The sequence below is a fragment of the Nyctereutes procyonoides genome, unplaced genomic scaffold (assembly GCF_905146905.1).
Source record: "Nyctereutes procyonoides isolate TBG_1078 unplaced genomic scaffold, NYPRO_anot_genome, whole genome shotgun sequence".
Taxonomy (NCBI): Eukaryota; Metazoa; Chordata; class Mammalia; order Carnivora; family Canidae; genus Nyctereutes; species Nyctereutes procyonoides.
Genome location: NW_026575155.1, coordinates 12,848,432 through 12,870,353, shown reverse-complemented (window position 1 = coordinate 12,870,353; position 21,922 = coordinate 12,848,432).

The following is a 21,922-nucleotide window of genomic DNA, read 5'->3' as shown; positions in this document are numbered from 1 at the left end:
ATAAAAATAAATCCATATCTGTAGCAAAAGTGCAGAAGACCAGCCAAGGAAAACAATCTGAAAGCAAAGAAATGACACTGAAAGCTGCCTTCTCAGCAACAACAGTGGAAGCCAAAAGGTGGCTGGAATGAAGCCTTCAATGTACTAAGAGAAAACACGTGTTAACATCATAACCTCTCTCTAGTGACACTTTAAAGGCAGAAGGAAAGTGGTCTCAGATGGGTAACAGTAAACACTGGCTATGAAATAAACTAACTAATAGGGTTAAAATTAAAGAATTAAGATACATGACAACATTAACATCTGTCAGGAAAGGAAAAAATATAATTAACATGTTTAGGCTCTGTCTTATCCAAGAGAAAAGCAGCAATGCTGATTAACTCCAGATTTTGATTAAGTCTCTGTGTGCAGTTTCTAGGATAAAGACTAAAACAACAGGATCAGAATTCATAATTTTTACACCACTAGAGGAAAAACATCAAGCCCAAAAGAAACTGAGATAGAAGACAAAAGGAAACACGATCGTACAAATAAAAAGCTCAAAATAACATAAAAATCCAAATATATCAGTAACTGTATTAAATGTAAACAAACTAAATGTTTCAGTTAAAATGTAAAAAACTGATTAGGAGAAAGAGAATCAAGTTCTATAATATCCACAAAAGATCCACCTAACATATAAGGATACACAGGAGCTGAGCATCAACAGCTGGAGAAGTACAGCGCTCAGAAACACAATCAGGATAAAGCTAGTGTAGCTATTAGATCAACTAAAGACACTACAGCAAAAAAGCATTACCTGAGTTAAAATTACGTGAAGCTCCACAGACCATAAACAATTGCTAATCTTTACATATTCAATAACTTGGACTCAAAATATATTGTAGCAAAATCCACAATCATGGTGGGAGGATTTTATCATTTCTCTGTCAGTAATCAATAGAATAAGCAGACAAAAACAAAGAAAAACCTGGTAGAAATGATTATCATGAATAACAAGCATGACCTAATGAACATATGGTTCATAATCTGCTATTTTTAGGAAGAAACGTCTTGCCATAACTACTTCTCCGAGAGAGGAAGAAAGGCTGAAAACTAATGAGCTAGGAAACAGTCTCAAGCAGTAAATAAAGGAAGAGCAGATAACACCCAAAGAAAGTAGCAGATGAGCCAGGGAAATATAACATGATTCAACAGAAGCACTGGCTACACATTCTTCGTCTCATTATAAGTTGAGGAAATGCAAATTAAAACTTCAAGGAAATACCATTACATACTTACTCACCATACTGGCAAACAGTTCTATGGAGGATCTAGAGCAATGAGATCTCTCACAATCTGCTTGTAGGGCTAGATTAGTACAACCAATCTGGAAATCAATTTTTTGTTTTCTATTAAAATTGAAAATATGTATACAAGATGAGCCAGCAACTCCACACTAAGCATGTATACTCAGAGAAATTAATATATATGGGCACCAGGAGACATAACCAGGGTGTTCAGAGTACCTTGTTCTTAGTAGCCAATAGATGCAAACATCCCAAACTTCCATCAACAGTAGAGGGTCAGTGTGGTATATCCACTCAGTAGAGTATACTACAGCAACGTAAATAATCAAACTACTGCTATAAAGCTAAAAAATGAATAAATTCATAAACTCAACTATATTGTTTAAGAAAATGCACATGGGCAGTACAGCTGGTGGTGAGGGGAGGGGCAGAGGGAGAGAGAGAATCTTAGGCTCCATGCCCAGCGTGAAGCCAAATGCAGGGTTCAGTCTCACAACTCTGGGATCATGACCTGAGCCAAAATCAAGAGTCAGAACCTTGACTGACTCAGCCACCCAGGCACCCCAAGAGTTATCTCTTAAGGCAAGGGCACAACAGAAGCTACCGGCATGCCAGTTGACCCAGTATGATTTCCTGACTTCACCTTATAAATATTTATTTAACTCTATATGCATTTCACGTTTTGTGCCTATTTCACTTTTTCCTAATGTGAAAAAGTAAATAAAAGACAAAACACAAGCACCAAAATTTTAACAATAATTTAGCCTGGGGAACAATTAGAATGTATGTCTTTTGTAATCCAATAAAATAAAATAAAATCCAATATACATTATTTAATTTAAAAATATAATGAAAAATCTTTATTGAATAGATAATAAAATATATGAAGACAAAAATAATAAAATAAAATAAATATCTAGGGCCACCTGGGTGGCTCAGTCGGGTAAGTGTCTGACTTTGACTCAGGTCATGATCTCAGGGTCCTGGGATTAAGCCTCACATCAGGCTCCCTTCCCAGTGAGGAATCTGCTTGCCCCTCTCCCTCTGCCTCTCCTCCCACTCATGCTCTGTCTGTCTCAAATAAATAAATAAAATCTTTTTAAAAATTAAAATTAAATGTCTGAAGAAGTAAATCAATTTTCCATCAGAGATAAACAAGGGCCTCTTACACTTTCTGTGTTTGGAGGTCGGCATCAGCCCTGGAGCTGTGGTGTTCTCAGGCCTAACTGCATCTGACAATCACCTGGGGAGCTTTTAAAACTCCCAATGCCCAGGATGTGGCCAGACCAATTAATTCAGGATCTCTCAGGAGAGACCCAAGCATCAATATTTCTGAAGTTCCCTGGGTAATTATAGTGTTCAGCCTAAGCTGAGGATTCCTCTCTGGAAGAAGGTCATCATGAAGATTTACCTTTTTCAACATCCTTTAAATTATTTTGTGTGTGTGTAGAGGTTCCTCATTGGTCAATTCTCCATAATTGCTGGGGAGAGCAGGAAAGATTAACAACTAATATTTGCATAATTAAAAGTGTTCTCATGCCAAAGGTCAAGGCTAAGAACTTTTTATAAGCAAAAATCTATCACGAAACATGTAGATCCAACCATTTCCCCCTCATATTCTCATTTTTCTTTGAGGTTCCTGTAGTATACTGTGGGTGTTACAGTGAAGCCTCAAACCAGCGTCATCTTTCTGGTTTTGCATTGTGCATTGAGAGGCCTAGTTTTCTACATAGTTGCTGTTTTTAGTTGAACTGTGAAAATCCAAGAAAAGCCCTGTAAAAGCGCACTGATTAACGTGGAGATGGTTTTGGGTGGTGCTGAGAGTGGGAATGGTGAGAACTTCAGGATGTAGGAAGACTTTAAAAACCAATTTATTGGGGCACCTGGGTGGCTCAGTCAGTTAAGCATCCAAATCTTGATTTCTGCTCAGGTCATGATCTCAGGGTCCTGGGTTCGAGCCCGGCATCAGGCTCCATGCTCAGTGGGGAGTCTGAGGATTCTCTCTCTCTCTCTCTCTCTTTCTTCCCCTCCCCCTGCTTACACACACCCTCTAAAATAAATAAATAAATCTAAAAAAAAACATTTAGTGCAAACTTTGATGGCCAAGATTTGGTTTAAATGTACTTTTCCCTAATTTTTTTTTAAAAAGCTCTGTGATAGCAAGGTTATGAGATTCCATTATATCATGCAATTATGGTCACTATTTTTGAGATTATACAATAGCATAATCTAGAGTAACCCCCTTTAATGCTGAAATTTCACTGAACACATCACTCACATGGCTTGAATGATATTAAATATAATGTAATACGTGGTGAATTTGGAGGTAGCTTAAATTCTCCACATTTGCCATGTTCTCTGTTTTCTAAAGTCTTTTTCTTTGAGTTTCATAAAGCAGTATCTACAAATGGTTTTATAAAATCAAATAGTACAGAATGTTATATAGTGAAAAAGGCAGCCCTCTATATGCCAAATCCACAATGTTCCTGTGGAAGGGCAACCATTCTTAGCAGTTTTCAGGGCCTGCTTCCAGAGACAGACTAGAAAGGAAATCGTTTTCAGCTCCATTTCCAAATCCAATCAAACTATCAACAGCCACGTGAGGAAACCGAGCAAAATATCAAGGCAATGATACCACATAGCAAGACAGCAAAAATAGACCTCCCATGCATCCTTCCTGTGAAAGCTACAGAAGGGTGTGCTCCATCAACAGAAGAAGGTAAACCAAACAGAAGGAAAACTGACTCCAGGAAACAAGACCAGGATGCCAGCTGTGTAGCAAGCCTGGGGAGCAGTCAGCCAGGCCCAACCAGGTCAAAAGAGTTCCAGAAGAGAAGGCTCCAGGACAGGTTACAGGAAAATTATCCACTACCTTTGGCCATTCGGAAAATAGAATTGACAGGCAGTTGAATGAGAAAGGAAGAATTTTTGGTGGCTACATATTTAAACTAAGCAAATAAAAAATAAGGATGAATATTCATTCCAGTGGGTATGAGGAACTTTCACATAAGAAAAAAAGATGTAACCACGGCCCACTACTTTTCCTAGCAGTTAATGATACTTACATGGTCATAGACAAACCAAAAAGACTCTTACCTAGAGGGATAGGGTCCCTGGGTGATGGGCATTAATGAGGTCGCGTGATGGGATAAGCACTGGGTGTTATATTCAACTGATCAATCACTGAATTCTACCCTGAAATTAATAATACACTACATGTTAACTAACTTGAATTTAAATAAAACTAAAAACCAAAAACAGAATAATAATAATAAGTAGTAGTAGTGAATAAATATTTATCAGAAATTGTGATATAATGAGAGGATGAGGGAGGTGAACAGTGGTAGGAGGTGTGAGGTGACTAAATCGTCATCCACAGTAATGAGAAGACGGCAGAAAACGTCTAAGCAACATAGGACATGCGGTATAAACATATTATCTAGAAATGTAGACATAAATGCCCAAAGACATAGCAGCAGGGATCAAGTCTGCAGAGGGGAGAGCTTTAAAAAGCACCAGTAACCTTTTTACTCTGTGTACATGTATCACTTTGAAAAAATAATTGATTTTTTAAAGTCTGCCTGTATATGTAAATTTAAAAGTAGAAATGATGCTCAACATTCCAATTTCAGAGCTACCGATTTCTATGGACTCAAGCACACGGCTCTTACTGATACACTTAGAAGAGCTAATTAATGAGGATGAGATATGTTATGATGAATCAACAAAATAAACTGAAATGTCACTGACTTCATACAGTAAAGCAAGTCATGATCCTGCCGAGTCTCAGTTAACTTCTTCAAATGCAAAAGGGAAAAAATATACTTGTTCGGCCCAACCCAAAAGCTGTTGTGAAATTAAATGAGATTGTGTATGAAAGTGTTTTGTAATGGTGATTGATTTCTTGATTAATTGATTTTTAATTGATTTATTATTTTACCAATTAGCTTATTTACCAATTAGCTTCTTTTTATATAACTCACCATGTTACAGCTTTGCTTTGAAAAATAAGACAATAGATTAGGCAAATCAAATTGTGCCTGTGGCATCACCATTAATGTTTCCTCTTTCTGTGTAATGCTTTCGATGCAATCCGCACGATAATGAGATGACAATATCTATATTTTCCTCCTCGGTATAATAAACTAGGTAAAAAAGGATCCTCACGTATAGGGACCATGTTTAACTGAAAGCTCTGTTTTTGTCCCCAACCTAACTGGTTGTGCTGCTGACTTATACACACAGTCTAAAGATACAACAAGGGGTATTTATTCTCAGATGTTTTTTGTTTCTTTACTTTTTATTATGGAAAATGTCTAACATATACTGTATGGGAAGCAGAATAATGGTCTCCCAAAGATGTCTACATCTTACTTCCTGGTACCCCTGACTATGGTAGGTTACATAGCAAAGGAGAATTAAGGTTGCAGATGGAATTGAGGTTGCTAGTCAGCTGACCTTGAGATTGGGAAATCATCCTGGACTAAGCCAGTAGGTCCACTATCACCACAAGGGTCCTTAAAAGTAGAAAACATTTCTTGGCTTGTAAGACCCAGAAAGACAACAGCAGGAGAAGGATTCCACTTGCCCCTGATGATTTGAAGATGGAGGAAAGGGGCCACAGCTTAGGAACATAGGCATTTTCTACAAGATGAAAAGGCAAGAAAATAGGTTCTCTCCTAAAGCCTCCAGAGAGGAATGCAGTCCGCCCTCCCGGTACCATGATCTTAGCCCAGGGAGACCCATGTTGGACTTCTGACCTACAGAACCCATAACATAATAAATTTACATTGTTTTAGATCACTACATTTATGGTTATTACATTGAATGTAATGAATAAATTTGAGGACAAGTGACATCTTACAACATTGGGTTTTTCTAAACGTGAATATGTGATGTCTTTCCATTCTTAGTTTTTATTTTGTTCTCCCATTAAGATGTATAATAATCTTCACAAAGTTCTTACATATTTTGATTAAATTAGACTCAATTAGCCTGGATTTTGTTGCTAAAGGACTTTCTTAAATCATTATCTTTTAAGACCTTTTTATTTTGGAATTGTTAGAGACTCACAAGGAGTTGCAAAAATAACACAGAGAGTTATTATTACTTTTTAAGTGCTTGTTGTTGGTATGTTACTGACTTATGTGTATTGACTCTATATCCAGCAACCTCGATCAGATATTTATGATTTTACTAGTGTTTCTGAATATTTTCTTCAGATATTCAATCATATTACCTGCAAATAATAAACATTTTATTTTTGCCATTTCAGTCCTTATCTCTTTTTCACTTGTTTTATTGTGCTCTCCAGATCCTGCAGTATAATGCTGGGGAAAAAAAAAAAAAAAAACAGTAAAAGCAAACCTCCTTGTCCTATTTCTTACTTAATTTTTTTTAATTTCTTACTTTAAAGCAGGGTTTCTCAATCTCAAAACTATTGACAGTATATAGGAGGGTTAGCAGAATCCTTGGCCTCTACTCTCTAAAAGCTAGATGCCATCACATAGCACCTGCCCCTGCTGGTTGTGACAATGAAAACTACCCCCAGGCATTGCCAAATGTCCCTGGAAAAGCGATATTCCCTCTGGTTCAGAAACATGCCCTAAAGGTAGTACTGCTAACATTTCATCATTAAGTTTGATTTTTGCTGTAAGCTTTCTATAGGTATCAATTGGGGTTTATGATTACAAATAACAGAAATTGACTCAAGCTAAACTTATCACAGAAGAAACAACAACAAAGAGACATCAGGTTCCTAATATAATCAGTGAGAAGTCTCAACAACCAGACATGGAGAATGGATGCAAACCAAGGGAAATTATGTGGAAACCCAGGGCACAGGGAATGTTCCAAGAACAGCCTAGTGAGGGTACTGGCCAGATGCTTCTGCACCTGCCACCATAAAGAGTCCCACACCAGACCCGCTTCTTTGTGAAACCCATTTGCAATCAGGGTCACTGTAGTGCATCCAATCAGCTGGGCTTAAGAGAGGGTGGCAGGGCTGGGGTGAGGGTGGGAAATATCGGCAGAATCTGGCCTTTGGAGCTTCTAGAGTAGGATATGGTACTAGATTCTCACTGAGGCTCACAGAAAGGAGATTCCCTAAATGTAGGAAGGGGATGCAGATGCTAGATAGCCTAAAAGTGTGCACAAATACTGAGTAAAAGATACCAATATGCACACAATTACCTTTATCAGGTTGAGGAAATACTTTTCAAATCCTGATTTGCTTTTTTTTTTTTTTTTTTGTCTGTTTCACATGAGGTTTACAAGGGTTGATATGTCAGCCTAACTAGGCCAGAGCTCCCAGTTATCCAATCAAACACTAACTGGGGGCACCTAAGCATCTCAGTTGGTTAAAGTGTCTGCCTTCAGCTCAGGTTGCGATCCTGGGGAACCAGGATTGAGCCCCACATTGGGCTCCCTGCTCAGCAGTCAGTCTGCCTCTCCCTCTCCCTCTGCCCCTGCCCCAGCTCATTCTCTCTGTCTCTCTAAAATAAGTAAATAAAATATTTTTTAAAGGCACTGAGATATTACTGTGGAGGTATTTTTCAGATGTAGCTAACACGTACAATCAGTTGACTTTTTTTTTCTTTTTTTTTTCAATCAGTTGACTTTAAGTAGGTTACTCTCAATGATTGTGGGTTGGCCTCACCCAATCAGTTGAAGACCTTAAGAGCAAACACCGAGGTGTCCGGTGAAGAAGAAATTCTCCCTCATGACTGCAACATCAGTTCCTGCCTGAGTTTCCATCCTGGCAACCTGCCCTGCAGATTTCAGACTTGCCAGCCTGCACAATCATGTAAACCAATTGCTTGAAATAAGCCTGTGTATGTGTGTGCATGTGTGTATTCTATCAATATACAGATTTGAGTAGAAATATACCCTGGAGAGAATGCTGTTCCTTTAGAGAATGGTGACTGATACAAAGGTATTTAATTTTATTGAATACTTTATCTGCATTTAATGAGAGAATCTTTCTTTTTTCCTTTGAGGCAGAGGAAGCTAGTTTTTCCCTACTATCTGTTCTTTTTCTTCGATAGCAATAAAATCACAGGAGACACATTGCCACTCATGACTTTCTCAAAATCCCTTGCAGCGAGATGTGGCCATGTGACTACATTCTGGCTGATGAGCTGTGATTTGAAGAAATGTGTGTGATTTCCATGTCTTGCCCTTCAAGGGATGGGGAGGGAGGATGGGGGCATGCTCTTTGCTTGACCGTTCTTCCCTTCCTGCTAGCTGGAATATATCTTGAAGGGAGCAGCTGGAGCAGCCATCTGGATGACAAGATGGAAGCCATGTGTTGAAGGGGGCAAGGCAACCAGTGAGCTTGGGTGACTATTAATCATGAGCCACCATACCAGCTTTGGACCATCTGCCTAGAGTTCCATGTGAGACATAAAATTCTATCTTGTTAAAGTTGCTAATATTTTAGATCTTCCTGTTCCAAGAGTCAAAGTTACATCCCATCAACGCAAATTACACCAACATACTTTTTTTTTTACCAACATACTTTGTAACATTAAATACTCTATATTTTTAATATACTTCAAATTCATTTCAGTAATGGTTTTTTTAATTATTTTTACACCTATTTTTATAGGTGAAATTGGTCTATAATGTTCCTTTCTTTTACTGGGCCTGTCAAGCTTTAGTATCATGGTTGTACTAGCTTCTTAATGCTCATTAGAAAATGGGGTCCCCCTTTTTCTATTTTCTGGAATAATTTATACCAGAAAAGTTGTTGACTCTTGGAAGATAAACTATTTCCCATAAGTGCTTGATGAGGTGGCCCTATGATTTTTATAATTTTTATAATTGAGTCAGATGTTTACATATGGACATAATTCCATTTCTCCCCAGGTCAATTTTTGTAATTATTTTCCTAGAAAATTGGCTCATTTCTTAAATGTTTTCAAACATTTTGGCTCACCCTTTCTCTTTCAATATTACATTTTCTACTTAATCTATAGTTGGATTTCCTCTTTAAGATTTCATTTATTTTTTTAAAGATTTTATTTATTTATTCATGTGAGACATACAGAGAGAGAGAGAGAGGCAGAGACACAGGCAGAGGGAGAAGCAGGCTACCTGCAGGGACCCTGATGTGGGACTCGTTCCTGGGTCTCCAGGATCACACCCCAGGCCGAAGGCGGCGCTAAACCACTGGGCCACCAGGGCTGCCCCTTTTTAAGGTTTCTAATATGTCTGCTGCTTTGTTCTCTTTTTCTTAATCATTATACCAAAAAGATATACCTCTTTATAAAAGCATTTTCAAAATGTCAAAATGTCTGAGTGTTTTGTACTTATCTGTATCATTTTAATTTTATTGCTTTCTGCTCTAATAATTATTTTATTATTACTACTTTTCTGCAATTATTCTATTGTTATTTTTGTACCAAATGTTTAGATCATTTTCAGTCCCTCTTTTTAAATATATGCTTCTGGGGTTGCAATTTTCCTTCTTAGTCCTGTTTCAACCTCATCCAGGCCTCTACTAGCCCCTTTGTGAGAACTTTCAAAAGTTGCTTTCTTTGGGTGGACTCAACTTTCTGGATGCAGAGCCTGGCTACTGGTGCTTTGGTTTGGAAGAGGAAAAGTTGTCCTTCATCTGGGCAGATGCCATTCAGCACTGTGGGGCACACTTGATGATAAAGCTTTAGTGTCCCAAGCTCCTGCCCAGGTCCCCTTGTACATAGCTGCAAACTGTTAGCCCTTGTCACATCCAGAAGTTTTAATAGATTAAATAAATTTGTATTCAGTCTCATTATTCAGTGTGATATCCATTTTGGCCTCTTCGACACACAAATTCTTTAGGGGCATGTTTTTCCATTTCCAGATACATAATAGGAAGGAAGAGTGGTTTTTTGAGGCGGTAAGGTTTTTTTTACATTCATTTCTTTTTTATATTGCACTATGGTCAGAAAATGTAGTCCATATAATGATCATTCTTTTGGTGTTTGTTAACATTTATTCCATGGCCTAAACTAGGTCAGTATTTATCAATGTTCCTTCTCCGTGAAAGAGAAAGAGAGCAAGAGACTTATTCCTCCCTTTGTCCACATAGGGCTTCATGAACATCCATTACCATGAGTTATTAATTGTATTTACTTTTCTCGGTTTATTTTTTTTTCTGCTGATGAAGCAGCAGACATATTATAAATTTTAAAGAGGAAACTCAACTATAGATTAAGTAATATTGAAAGAGAAAGTATGAGGCAAAATATTTGAAAACCTCTAAGAACTGAGACAGTCTTATTCTTGGTCCTACCCCTTTGGACTCTGCTTCTGGTGCCAGATAAGTGCCCAGCTCACAATATTCCTGCTCACATTCAGCATTTCCTGGGTTTTTCTCCCTGGGCCCTTCTGCTCCTCCCAAGTGGCTACATCTTAATAGGCTTCAGGTTAGATTTCACCTTCTGGAAAGCTTTATTGGTCCCTCTAGAGACACTCAGTGCCCTCTCTGTGTGCACCCGCTGAATCTAGCATGGAACTGATCACAGCCTTACCACACTGTACTGTGAAAGCCTGTCTACCAACCGTTTTCTTTAATAGAAAATAAGTTCCATGAGGGCAGGAACTCTGGCACACAATAAATACTCAACAAAAATTTGATACATGAATGTGTAGTAATCGTCACTCAGTAAAGTATAGGAAAACTCCTTGAAAATGCATACCTTTAACTCTGATTGAATTCTAAGCTTTAGGCAGTGAGGTTGGAGTTAGGACTCCAGGATTAGTTTCTGACTGTATGACTTTGGTGTGGACTGAATGTTTATGTCCATCCTTACCCATCACCCTACCACCTTCCCGCTCTGCTCCAAATTATTATGCTGAAGCCCTAATCTCCACTTTGATAGTATCAGGAAGTAGGCCTTTTGAGGGGGTGTAATTAAATTTATACGAGGTCATGAAAGAGGAGCCCTCATGAGAGGATCAGTGTTCTTATAAGAAGAGACACCAGAGAAGTGAGCTCTCGCTCTCTCCCCCCCCCCCATACAAAAGCATAACGAGAAAGCATGCCTCACCAGGAACCAAATCTGCTGGCACCTTGATCTTGGGCTTCCAGCCTCCAGCACTGTGAGAAATGAATTTCTATTGTTAAGCCCCCCAGTCTGATATTTTTGTTATGGCAGCCCTAGCAGACCAGTACACCAGGAAACAGGTGATTTGACTTAGAGCAAGTGTCAATGGGGAGGATGGGAAAAGGTCTGAGGTCTTGGCCCTGGAGTGCTCCAAATGCTGGTTGACTAGGTTGAGAAGAGGAGGTTGACCCAGGGAAGGAGACAGGAAAGAGGGACCAGGTTGTGAGCTGAGAGGAAACACTGCAGGCTGTGTGGTCTTGGAAGCCAGAGGAGGGAGCCTGAAGAAGATGGCTGGGCCCAGCAGTGCAGGTGTAGGCTAGCCAGGAGAGAGGTGGTGCTTCCACCAGAACTCTTTCAGTGCTGCATAGAGTAGAGGGGAAATGGGAGCTGGGGAGGAGTGGTGGTGGGAAGGCTCCACTTTGGAGAGATTTTCCAATTAAGGAAAAATAGACAAAGGGAACAGTACTAGAAAAAGAGGGAGGTCTAAAAGGTTGTCTTTGAGTGGGAAGTGAGAGAATGTTAGTGTGCTGTGGGAATGTTCTAGAAGGGAGGGAGTAACTAGAGTTGCAGATGGGATATGAAGTAGTGAGTGGGGTCTGTAAGGGGAAGCAGAAACAACAAGTGAGGCAGGGCAGACCTTTGAGGGGACCACAGACACCTCACATTGTCACTGGTAGGAAGGCAGCCTGGCTGAAAGATTGGGAAGAGCAAGTCATGCATCCTTTGAAGACATTCCCTTCTCTGCCCACCACCAAGCACCCCAGGCTCCCGGACAGCCTTGCACCCCCTCCCTGGCCCCTCCAACTTCTGCTTTGTACATGAGACAGGCGGCAAGAAGCAGGGGTAGACAGTGATTTCAGGTGTGCAGTACCACAAGAATTGTAGCAAATGTATGCTGAAGTCAAAGAAAAACTCATCTATTGTATTTTATTTCCATTAAATGACACTTTGAAAGATCAAGGATCCAATCTATACCTATATCTCAGAGATAAGTTACCATGAAGATTCTCAAGCTCTTAATTCGCAAGGCCTGATTTCTTAAACTTGAACGACAGCTTTCAAAAAATGTAAATGTACTGGAGAGGAAGAAAATTTAGAAGGATTCCCACCTCCTCATGTCTTGGGCATATGGTTCCCCCAGGATAGTTCACCCTTCACCACCCACCCAGGCACTGGTCCCCTAAAAACTCTCCAAGAGTCAGACCCCTGTTTCTTTACTTCCAAAATACAGGAAAAGAAGAAATCCACAACTCTTACGAAGAGAAGTATGTCAACATTGTCCAAAGTATTTTTCTAAAATCCAAGTCAAATTTTAAAACTGTTTTCCCAAGCACAAAATATAGAAAACACCAATGCGAAAAAGAGTTTATCACATCAATCTACAACCAAGTACAATATGTCATTTTAATATCTTACTTTTATATTAAAGATAAATATTAATAAATCATAAATAAATATGTATGCCCACTCCCGAAAAATGACATGAGTCTAATCCCCCTAAAATACAGAGAGACATTTTCAAATATCATTCAGTAACATATAAATTCACTTTTATTTCTTGTCTTTTAGGAAAAGCGAAATTTGACCACCAAGTCTCCTTGGTTAACATCAATAACTTCCAGTCACGGTGCATTTTCCTTGACGATTCATATGAGCAAATGTAAAATAAGTAAATTCTCTCCCGACCTGATATTTTCCAAAGCAGAATTTAATGAAGGGCCTCACTGCTTCTTTGCTTTATCTCTTTGGGGCCTAAAGGACAGATCCCCTGAGACAATGGACTTGGCATTGACCACCCAGGAGCAGGTGCGTGACAGGAGCTCTGGGCTAGGCTGTGGAGATGCCACACTGACCATCCACATTCTGCATGTGTCAGGCACTCATCTCTTAAACCACAGAATGGAGATAGTAGAATAAATGACAATGCAAAACAATGGGATCCCAAAAACCACATTTGGCTGTGAAAGTGACTTGTCTACTTATATCTTAAGTTGATAAGTCTGACACAGAAGGAATTTTTTTTAATTAAAATCTGATTTTTTGTTTGTCAGTATTGCAATTGGCAGATGCTAGGACATATTCCTGCTTCCTCCTCTCAAGTGCTCACAAGCCCTTCATGGCTCTTGGCCCCACACTGGGGGTGCGCAGCTTCACTGCTCAGTTTCAGGGCCAATCTGAGAGCAAGGGGTCCTTTCCTGGTAGTACTTGAAAAGAAGGAAAATTGAGAGGAGCTCATGCTTTTGAGTTCCCAGAGGCCACAAGCTACAAATCTTTCCAGCTATATTCAAAACAGAGAATACGATCACATTTCATATCCCAGAGACATAACTGAGAGTTTATTTCAAACGCATCTCAGCCTGTGATAAAGTTCCCTAGTGTTCACATACAGATTTTTGAGTCTTTTTTTTTTAAATTATTTTTCCTTTCTTTTTTTTTTAAATCTTTTTATTTTTATTTATTTATTTATGATAGTCACAGAGAGAGAGAGAGAGGAGAGAGAGAGAAGCAGGCTTCATGCATCGGGAGCCCGATGTGGGATTTGATCCCGGGTCGCCAGGATCGCGCCCTGGGCCAAAGGCAGGCGCCAAACCGCTGCGCCACCCAGGGATCCCCAGATTTTTGAGTCTTGTAGAACCAACAGAAATAAAAATAAATGACAATAACAATCTATTAAAAAAAAAAACACTTCAAAAATTGGTGTTGGAAGGGACCTGACAATTCACTTAATTCCTCTACTCAAAAAAAAAAAAAAAAAAAAAAAATTCCTCTACTCCAGTTCACCACTCTGCCTGAGGATATCCTTTGGGAAATTGCCTTAAAACCCATTAAGTGGGGATCCCTGGGTGGCTCAGCGGTTTAGCGCCGTCTTCAGCCCGGGGTGTGATCCTGGAGTCCCGGGATCGAGTCCCCCGTCGGGCTCCCTGCATAGACCCTGCTTCTCCCTCCTCCTGTGTCTCTGCCTCTCTCTCTCTCTCTCTCTCTCTCTCTCTCTCTCTTTCTATGTCTATCATAAATAAATAAATCTTTTTTAAAAAACCCATTAAGTAATTATTAGTATATCCTCTCTACCACGCACCATGCCAGGGACCTAGACAGAGCAAAGATAAGCCTGAAGAAGTTTACAGTCTCTGGGAAATAGCTAAAAACATAAGTCCTGATATGAACACTACCAAAAAATAGTTCTTTAAAAAAAATCATGAGGATGTCTGGGTGGTTCAGTCAGTTACGCATCTGCCTTCAGCTCGGGTCATGATGTCAGGGTCCTGGGATCGAGTGTCTCATGGGGCTCCCTGCTCAGTGGGGAATCAGTTTCTCCTTCTGCCCCTCCCCACTGCTTATGACACCTCTCTCTCTCTCTCTCTCTCTCTCTCTCTCTCAAATAAATAAATAATGTGCTATTTTTTAAAAAATCATGAGAAAACAAATATTTCCAAATGGAAGACATGGAGAAAAGATAAGCATCTTCTCATCTATTTTTAAAACTAGAAGGCACAGCATCTGTTATAGTAAAATGGGCTTGTTAATTATTTATCCTATCACAGAGCCATAGGATCTTAGTGTGGCCAGCCCACGAGCCTCACAAGGCCAGGCTGTCCCTTTCAGCTTGTGTATCAGGGCAGAGGAGTCTGGATGGCACTGCATGCCATTCTGGCTTATAAGAAACACATCCATAAGTCACTAGGCTGCTCCATCTCTTTCACTGTTATTTCACTCTTTTTAAACATTTTGCTGAAAGTCGAGTCCAGGACAACCTCTAAACAATGTGACTGTGGATCGTCCCACAGTCTGTGTTGCCAAGACACCAGCACGCACATGGCACATGGTATGTAAGAGGCATGTGACCGATTGTACAGTGTTGACAAGTAACCTCTCAAGCTCCATGCTGCTGCCCCAATGCTGAGGACACCAGGGCACACCTGCTGTTGTACATCCCAGCTAAGCCAACATCAGGTTGCTCTTTTATTGACCTTTCCAGACTCTTGGGGAGGGCAGATGGCACATGGAAACCAGCTGCCGCAGAGCGTGGTGCCTCTACTTAGAGCCTCAGATCACGGCGTGTGCACACACACACACACACACACACACACATTGGAGAGGCAGCATGTCTGGAATGTTGATAGATGACTTGTTCCACCAGGACTTCAGGTAGTGAGAGAGGTGAACTGGAGGCTGGACTGGTCTGCAGGGTTCGTGGTCTAGAACCAGACACTTGTTTGGGGGAAGCCTAAGGGACTAGAACAGAATAGGTCAGAGGACTCAGTGACACAGGAGATTCTTGGGAATTCCACAGATGACAAAGGGCCAAGTTCCAGAAGGTCAAATAAGACCGGGAAGGGGACACTTGACGGGATGAGCACTGGGTGTTATTCTGTATGTTGGTAAATTGAACACCAATAAAAATTAATTTATTAAAAAAAAAAAAAAGACCGGGAAGGAGCAGATGGAGATGTGCGTCAACACTCAGAAAAGAAGTGGTCCCCAGGCAGAGGGACAAGATGGCAGACCTTTTGGGTGGGGCCAGCCCTGGGTTACTGTGGAAAACCTAGGATGCCCCACAGGAGGACTCACCAATCATGCCCTGGAGAAGGGTGACACACTGAAAGCCAAGGGATCAGGTTTCAGCCATGTCTGTCTAACATCCAAGGTGTTAATCTTGACAACAATGGGGACCCCAAAACGTTGTTGTGAGCGTTCACTAGGACAGAACAGCTTCTGTGGAAATGGGTCACAACATCTGTCCACAAAGAAGGTGCTGAACAAATGCTGCTTCTTTAACTCGCCAAGAGAACTGATGCCCCAATCACCTTCTTGACATGTGTATTTACGCTAACTAGTTAAAGCTGTTTGCAAAACCCACAGCCAAGAACCTCGGCTTGACCTTCCTTCCTGACATCCTGGGGTTGGGGGTCACTAGTCTGACCTCTGCAATGGCCTGCAGCTCACGGACAAGAAAGCAGGTACCCAGACGCAATCACTCAGCTCCCCTGGGTCTCTGAGTTCCCTAATTATGATCTGCTTTTTGAAAAAATTACTCTAGATGTGAAGTGGAGAGTGGGTTGGAAGGCAGCATGATTGGCTCCAGGAGGCCAATGGGGAGGACGCAGCATGAGTCCACTTGAATGAAGAGGGTGGCCGGGAATGAGGTTCCAGTGGTGGGCATGGAGAGAAGAGCCCAGGTCCACAGAAAGTGGCAACCATCAGACATGCAGGGTGAAGTGAGCAAGAGGAAAGTCGCAAGGGTGACCCGTGGCCTGAACTGAATGGACATATGGGTAGTGGCAGCCTTTCCTGAGACCAAGAAGTTCCAATCTTGGAGACCAGGCTTGGGAGTCTGGTTGTAGCTGTGCTGCATTGCGTGCACCTTGGCGGTTCTCCAGAGATGTTACTGGGTCTGCTGACTAACGCTCAGGGAGAGAAGGCCTGACAGGTGTTGCTGGTTTGGATTTTTCTTTCCTCTCTTTTTACACAGAGGGCTATGAGGCTCCAATGGTGTGTCTTAAGAAAAGTAGGAAATAAGTACTTTTACTATAAAAAAAAGAGAGAGAGAGAGAGAGAGAAGCAGTATGGCACAGTAGGTATGGTGTCAGGCTGAGCATCAGGAGGTCCCTCCAAGTGCTGACTTGAAGCACCAACTGCAAATCTTGGTTTTCATGCATAAACAGAGGGGAATGGGACCGAGTTCCAAACCCTCTTTATGTCCATAAGCACAGAGATTCTTCTTGCATTTGAAACGGTTTTCTCACCTTTTATTCCAGGTGTCACTGTCTGGAGAAGTGAGGACCTCAACCCACAGGCCATGTGCGCCCTGACAACAGGAAAGAAAACCTAGAGAATCATAGGGCTTCCAGGGTAAGAATCTGAGACACAGGTGACCTTGTCAGAGGAGATGGTCACCCCTGAGCACGCCAGGAAGTGAGAACAGCCCGAGTCTGCGTCCTGTATGAGACGGGATGTGTGGACGATGTTGAAAGTGGGTAAAGGTGTCTAAGAAAGAGTTCGATGCTCCACAGGAAGGAGGGACCAGAGGTTCATGAGAGCGAGGACAAAAGTGCCGTCTTTGCAGAGTCGGTGGCATCAGGATTCCCACCCAAAAGACTGACGTGATTCATCTCAGATTCTCTGAGACAGGAGAGCAGGGGAAACAATTTTCAGCAATTTAATAAAGGGCAGGTATTGCAGTTTGTAAAATTAGGATGGTCTACAATTGCTGTTGCTGTCATATTAGAATGATGTGTTCCGGGCAGCCCCTGTGGAGCAGCGGTTTAGAGCCGCCTGCAGCCTGGGGTGTGATCCTGGAGACCAGGGATGGAGTCCCACGTCGGGCTCCCTGCATGGAGCCTGCTTCTCTCTCTGCCTCTCTCTCTCTCTCTCTCTCTCTGTGTGTGTGTGTGTGTGTGTGTGTGTGGCTATGAATAAATAAATAAAATCTTAAAAAAAAAGAATGATGTGTTCCCCAGCACAGCACGTATGTAGCTTCTTAGTTCAACCAGCACGTACTCAATTAAACTGCAGTCTTCCGTTACTAAACACGGTCCTTGAAATCTGTGCAACAGGTTTGTTGACCAGGGAAACTGCCTCCTGAGCCAGGGCTGGCTTTCAGCAACTAAGTCCCTTCAGTGGAGTCAAAACAGACCCATGAGGTGCAAGAGTCCAGTGTCACCCTTCCTGAGTAGCCCGTGGCCCGTCCACATTCCTCAGACGTGGGCTGGCCAGGTCCCCGGACACCAGGCAGGGGGCCCCACAGACGGAATTCATCCACCCAGCTCAAGAGAGCAGACATTGCTTTGTAGCTCTGGTTTTGAAAAATAACCCCCAATCCAGAGCATGGATGCCATGTCTTGAAGATGCCATGTATGCAGTTATTTATATTCAGAAAACAGTAGGCCTGAAAAGTCACGTTAGGTTCTGTGGTTCCTGCAATTTGGCTTACTGTTTTCATTCTCCTGGGACTAAAAGCTGGACACTGTTGGGGTGCCTGCGTGGCTCAGTCAGTTTAGGGTCCAATTCTTGATTTCAGCTCAGGTCAGGATCTCAGGGTCGTGAAATCAAGTCCCACATCAGGTTCCACACTCAGCGAGGAATCTGCTTGAGATTCTCTCTCCCTCTCCCTCTGCCCCTCCGTCCTCTCTCTCTCTGTCTCTCAAATAAATAAATAAAATCTTAAAAAAATAGAAATAGGGATCCCTGGGTGGCTCAGCGGTTTGGCCCAGGACGCGATCCTGGAGTCCCGGGATCCAGTCCTGCATCAGGCTCCCGGCATGGGGCCTGCTTCTCCCTCTGCCTGTGTCTCTGCTTCTCTCTCTCTTTCTCTCTCTCTCTGTGTCTATCATAACTAAATAAATAAATCTTTAAAAAAAAAGAAATAAATAAAAGTTGGATGAAGTTGAGGAAAACAGGCAGATTTCTATAAGCATCAAAAGAGATGGAAGGGAGGTGTCAAGGGGTGTCAAGTGAGACTGGTTGGCATGTAGAAGCTGGAGGGCGGCACATGGAGGGTATTATATATAGGGTCCCCCCTGCTTCCCAGTGTCTGAGGTCTTCCACTATCAAGAGAGGAGGGAGCGTGAGGTCAAGAAGCACTGCTGTAAAGCACTTCTAGGTTTTCAGGTCACAGTTTGCAGGAAAAGCACACTCCTCATTTACTGATTCGCTGGGAGCCGTGGTGTTAGCTGTGTTTTAGAATCCTCCCCTTTTGAAGCTAACTGGGGGTGGTGGAAGGGGAGGTGGGCAGGGGGTGGGGGTGACTGGGTGACAGGCACTGAGGGGGGCACTTGACAGGATGAGCACCGGGTGTTATTCTATATGTTGGCAAATTGAACACCAATAAAAAATAAATTTATAAAAAAAAAAAAAAAGAATCCTCCGCTTTCCAGACTAGGCTCTCCTGTTCACCTCTAAAACCACCTCCCATAAAGGCCATTTCAGTTCCATTCAACAAATATTTGTTGAGGATCTACTATGTGCCAGGACCTGTGCTAAAGATTTGAGGTGCAATTAGGGCGCCTGGATGGCTCGGTCAGTTAAGTGTGCGATTCTTGGTCTCAGCTCAGTTCTTGATCACCGGGTCATGAGTTCAAGCCCTGTGTTCGGCTCCATGCTGGGTATGAAGCCTACTTGATTAAAAAAAAGAAAGAAAAAAAAAAAGATTTACTGTGTCAGTGAAGGAAACAAAGATCCATGCCTGCACAGAGCTCTCATTTTAGTGGGTCAAAATAAAACAATAAATGAAATATATTATAATAAATAGGTGTCATATATTTTGTTAGAAATTGGTAAGTGCAATGGGTAAGGTAAGGGGATGTGGGGAGGGGCAAGGTAAGCCTCACCAAGAAGGTGATGTCTGACCAAAAGCTTCAAGGACCCAAAGGAGGGAGCCATGAGACTCTCTGAGGAAAGAGTAGTCCTGGCAGAGGGAACAACCAGTGCAAAGGCCTGCGGTTGGTGAAGCGTGTCTCGGTTGTTCCAGGAAGGCAAGGAAGCCAGTGCAGCTAGAAGGGTGGTGCTGCGCAAGAAGGCGAGGGTGGCAGGAAGGGGGGGGCACAGAGGGACAAGGTTAACAAACAGAAGCAGATAACGATATTAAAGACGTGGCTTTTACTCAGAGATGGGGAGCTCTGAGCAGACAAGTGAGATACTCTGATCCATATTTTTGAAGAATGCTGTTTTGTGGGGAGACCCAAGGGGCACCATGGTGGGATTGGAGACAGCACCCAAGAGCCGCCACAGGAACAGGAAGGCAGGTGCAAGGTGAGGGGCTTGGGCAGGTGGCAGCGGTGAGGTGGTGGGAAGAGGTCGGCTTCTGGAGACAATCTGAGGGTAGAGCCCCAAGCAAAGGAGAAGGCAAAGGAGCGGCCAGGAGGTGGGAGGGGAACCAAGAGCGCCAAGCATCCTGGAAGCTGGGGATGGAGCTCGGCCTGAAGCCAGAGAGACCAGCCATCCGTCGGGCAAGAACCCAGCCCGGACCAGCAACGCGGGTCCTCAGAGAGCTTGGTAAGAACCGGCTGGTGGAGGGGGCAGCAACACCTGATGGGGGGCATTCAGAAAGAACAGGGGGGAGAAATTTAAGACGACAACACATAGAACTCCCTTGGGGGGGGCTGAACTGCAAAGGGAACGGAAACGGAGCAGTAGCTGCAGAGAAAAGGGGGTGTCAAGCAAAGGTCGTTGATGGGTTTTTTTCAGGTGGAAATGACAGCAGGCTTGTGTGCTTCTGGGGTGACCCAGCAGAGTGGGGGCCCGTGCGGGTGCTGGGAAGAGCTGGAATCAGGTGCAAACGCAGAAGGGCTGGTGCCACAGAGCCTAGTCCCAGAGCAAGGCCCAGAGCTGGGGCTCAGACCCTGGTGGGTGGGCGTGTGGAGTGGCAGCCTGAGCCACCCACGCAATGACGCAATGAGCACCTGCACCCCGCTCAACACAGAGAGAGGCCCGGCAGACAGCCTGGGAGGGGGTTGCACCCTAAATGTGCAACCTCTCAGCTGTGCCTGCAACCTCAAGCGAGTGGCTCTGGCCCTCTTGCCACTGGGGTTTCCTCATCTGTAAAGTGGGGCCATCGCTGGCGCCCTTCCCCGTAGAGATGCTTCAAGCATTTAAGGATGTAATGCATGTCGTGCACTCATCACAGCACCTGGCAGATGGGGTTCACCATCAGTCATTCGTCCCTGGACACCCAAGAGTGAAGCCACCAGCCTGGCTCCAGGGGGTTCTGGTGCAAAGCTAAGGCTGAGTGTCATTGGAAAAGCATCACTTTGCCTCCCAATTCACACCGTCACAGAGCTTCCTACCCTCGCGAGCAGACGAGTGGCGACAGGAACACAGTCGGAGCTGGAACCCGCATCCCCCAACAGACCAGCTCTGGGGGCTCCGGCACTGATTTTACTCAGATGCCTCCAAAGGCTCGTTATAAATGTCTTCTTGTGTCTAGAGACATTTTTACCGATTGAGTAGAGGCTTTCTGTTCGAGGATAGAAAAGGCTACAGAGGTGTACATATATCTTTTAAAAGAAATCTTCCCAAGATTTGGGACTGCCCACGTCCCAAGAGTGACAGTGGGGCCTCTTTCACTGCCAGGGTAACAGAAGTGAGACTTCACAGGCCTTCCAGGGATGTGGCAATAAAATCTTGCCAGATCCCACCCGGATCCCTCTGTCCTCCCAAAGGTCGGGCCCAAGGAACAAGCGGTGCTTACAACATGGAAAGAGGGGTCACAAGAGACCAACTCCAACCCAAATGGAAAGGAAAGGACCCTACTGGGGAATCCTGGTCATTCCCATCGCCTCAGGGCTGGAAGGACTACCCCACTGGGTCGGTCTCACTAGGATTAAGTTTGTCCCCCTGAATTTCTATAGGACCTGCTGGCAAACTACACCTACACCTGTGAACCAGCTGAAGCTTTGAAATACCTGTTCAAAAGACAGGTGGAGAATGTGGTGATCGTGGTCCCCATCACCTCCCTGTCTTGCATCTGTGTCTCCCACACACTTGCTCCTTCGAGCTGCCCCACTCCCTGGAAGACACCTGGTTTGCCCCTGCTGTGTAAAGGGT